This window comes from Mus caroli, unplaced genomic scaffold (assembly GCF_978045245.1).
Source record: "Mus caroli unplaced genomic scaffold, Mus_caroli_1 scaffold_3, whole genome shotgun sequence".
NCBI lineage: Eukaryota > Metazoa > Chordata > Mammalia > Rodentia > Muridae > Mus > Mus caroli.
Genome location: NW_028227258.1, coordinates 85,036,818 through 85,040,298, shown reverse-complemented (window position 1 = coordinate 85,040,298; position 3,481 = coordinate 85,036,818). Strand labels below are relative to the sequence as shown.

At 38.5% G+C, this 3,481-nt stretch overlaps 1 pseudogene; it reads left to right on the top strand.

The window, feature by feature from the left end:
- Positions 1 to 1,388: 1,388 nt before the first annotated feature.
- LOC110291735 (aldo-keto reductase family 1 member B1 pseudogene) lies at positions 1,389 to 2,330 on the top strand (annotated as a pseudogene).
- The last annotated feature ends 1,151 nt before the right edge of the window (positions 2,331 to 3,481 follow it).

Below are 3,481 nucleotides of genomic sequence, written 5' to 3'. Positions count from 1 at the left end.
GGCTAGGACAGCTTAGTTCTGCTGAGACAGAATAAGCTAGTCCTTAATAATTATAATTTTTCAAGGTCTGTCTGAATATCTTGGATGAGAAGGCTGAAGACAAATGCTACAACTTCCTGACATACTGGTGCTGTATAGGTAGGCAGCTGCCTCTATCATTTGTCTCAGTTCTGGAAGCTGTGTTAGGCTTCCTATATTTTCAGATAATATTGGTCATTCTCTCATTTCTGGCAGGGTTGAAAGACTAGTTATAGTCTCATAGCCAACCCATACTATTTAACATTGAGAAAAATATATTTGAGAACATAGTTTTCTCATAGTATGCAAGCTAAACCAGGGCATAATATATGGATTTATAAGCATTTTTAAAATTAACATAGATAACAGAGTGTTCTATTTAATTGACAAAAATGATGGACTGGGTATTAGGTATATTTTGTACTTTGTAAATTACAGAATGGTAATAGTTATACCCGGCTTATGTTTGAGAGAAACGTTGTTCTAATTGGACAGAAAAAGTGAAATATGGCAAAACCTTCCCCTAATGAATAAAGATTTCAGGGGGCCAATCACTGGGCAAGCAGTAGGCAGGACTTCTAGGTTTGAGAGAGGAAGCAGGAGAGGGGAGTTGGCTGGATTCAAAATGTGGAGGCCAAAATGCAGCTAGTGGAGGCCCCCATTTCAGGAGGTAGATCTATTGGTATCCCTTCCCAGAGGATTTACCCTAGATTGGCTTACAAATTTGGATGCTAGTTGCTGCCCTCAGCAATTGAGTTACCTATAGAGTCTGAAATAAGTTTGCGTGGTGTTTTCCTTCACACAGCAACTAAACTGTTCCAGAAAGGTACACAGCAAAGCATGGGTTTGTGAGAAGTGTACCCCAAAAGGACATGGGAATTTGGAAGCATGGATTGCTTTTTAAATAGTTCATGCAACAAAGAACCCCTCAATATTCTTCTGATACTTTACTTACTTTCACTTCATGTATTGTCTAACCACAGGAAAAAAAAATATGAATCTCAAAATCTCAAAAAATAGGTATCTCAAAATAATTAAGGAATTCTTCTCACAAGAACCTCAGACAACAAAGGACAGAACTGTAAAAATTCATTAAAAAAAGATGATCATGAATAATATAAGTTAAAGTGATGTAATTCTTTTGCTATTGGGTGATATTTAAATTTTTCCCTTCTTGTCCTCCTAGGGCTTAAGGGAGGGTTAAATTTTCTTTCAATTTTTTTCCTCGTCATTTTCATCAAACGTTTGCAAATTATCAATAGAATTAAAAAACGCCAATTATCCAATAAAATTTTATCATTTGTATGTGGGATACAAGTATTAAAATATTTCTTACATTTGCGGGTCTGGGTATGTAACGTGCAGCGATCATGGCCAGCCATCTGGAACTCAACAAAGGCACCAATCCCTGCACCTGGGTACCTGGAAGCTCCCTCCTGGCCAGGTGACTGAGGCCGTGAAAGTTGCTATTGACATGAGGTGCGGCCACATTGACCGTGTCCAGGTGTACCAGAATGAGAAGGAGATGGGAGTGGCCCTCCAGGAGAAGCTCAGGAGCAGGTGGTGAAGCGCCAGGACCTCTTCATTGTCAGCAAACTGTGGTGCACGCTCCATGACAAGAGCATTGTGAAAGGAGCCTTCCAGAAAATACTGAGCGAGCTGCAGCTGGACTACCTGGATCTCTACCTTATTCACTGGCCAATGGGCTTCAAGCCTGGGCCTGACTTTTTCTCACTGGATGCCTCAGGAAACGTGATTCCTAGTGACACCAATTTTGTGGACACTTGGACAGCTATGGAACAACTAGTGGATGAAGGTTTGGTAAAAGCAAGTGGTGTCTCCATCTTCAACCCACTTCATATTGCAAGGATCTTGAACAAACCTGGCTTAAAATATAAGCTTGCAGTGAACCAGATCGAGTGCCACCCATACCTAAATCAGTAGAAGCTGATTGAGTACTGCCTTTGCAAAGGCATCATGGTGACAGCGTACAGTCCCCTTGGTTGTCCTGACAGACCCTGAGCCAATCCTGAAGGCCTATTTCTCCTGGGGGATCCCAGAATCAAAGCAATTGCAGCCGAGCACAATAAAACTGCAGCCCAGGTGCTGATCTGGTTCCCCATTCAGAGGAACTTGTTGTGATCCCCAAGTCTGTGACACCTGCAGGCATTGCTAAGAACTTTAAGGTCTTTGACTTTGAGCTGAGCATCGAGGACATGAACACTCTACTCAGCTACAACAGGAACTGGAGGGTGTGCACCTTTATGAGCTGTGCCAAACCCAAGGATCATCTCTTCCACGCACAAGTCTAAAGATGAAGCAGACTGATCCCCGCTCCTCCTCAAGAGGGTTACACCTGTTCTTTCTGCCTCCTCAGCCCTTGTAAGTGTCCTGTGTCCCTCTGCACTGGGTGGCACCTTGCAAACCAGATGGTGAGAGTTAGTTAGTTTGATCTGGAGGGCACTACCCGGAGCTGCGGTGTTTCTTCCAGTCTTTCTTGGTCTTTCTTCTTACCTACATGGCTGACTTTAACAGGACTACCCTTTCCAACTAAAGAGAAGCAAGACTTATAAGTCCAAGTCGTGTCACTAACACTTAAATATGAGTACTTAGAACTGTAATCCTTTGGTCCATACTTCTCCTTGCCTCAAATAAAAACTGCTTTTGTGATAAAAAAATGTTTCTTCCATAAAATTTGAAAATTCATATTCTTTTAAATATGTAATATTTTATTAGCAAAAATTTAAGTTTCAAAATTTAGTTTTTCTACAATGAATTAGGATTATATTTTTAGATATTTATTGGATAGAAAATATTTTAAATTTGATATTACTAACTTCTAGATAGCAAATATAATTCCAAGCATAGTTTTGAAAATATTTCATTAATAATCTTACATATTGTCATTCCATTCATTCATATTTGTGTAGCTAGATATGATAGACTTCTCCCCAAGAATGGTCAAGAATCTAGTACCCAGGTGAAACAAAATTCTCTTTCAATAGTTGATCTTCTATTACAACATTTTCCATAATTCATTTAAATACTAATTTAGCTAATTTTAACACATTTTGTGGCCTATTAGCTTTGAGGTAATTTTTTCTATCTTTAGGGAATTTTTGTTTGTTTGTTTTTTGTTTTTCAACAAACATGCCTGTGCTGCACATCCATGTCCATTCCATTTCAGGGAGTGCTCTTTTTGATGTACTGAACCTACAATGGTTTATGGCCTTTTAGAAAGTATACATCAAGATTTATATTTCTTTTTTATAATTTTTTCTATTTCAAAGGCTTTATTAAATATTTTGATGACAAATCATCAGCTATGTCTTGACTGATATAGTTAAATATTTCAAAAGTGATGGCTTACCTTATTTTTATTATTCTAGGTTCTTTGTCATAATTTGTTTGACATTTGATTAAACAGACTCTGGCGTTTTATTAAATTATCCTAGTTATGACT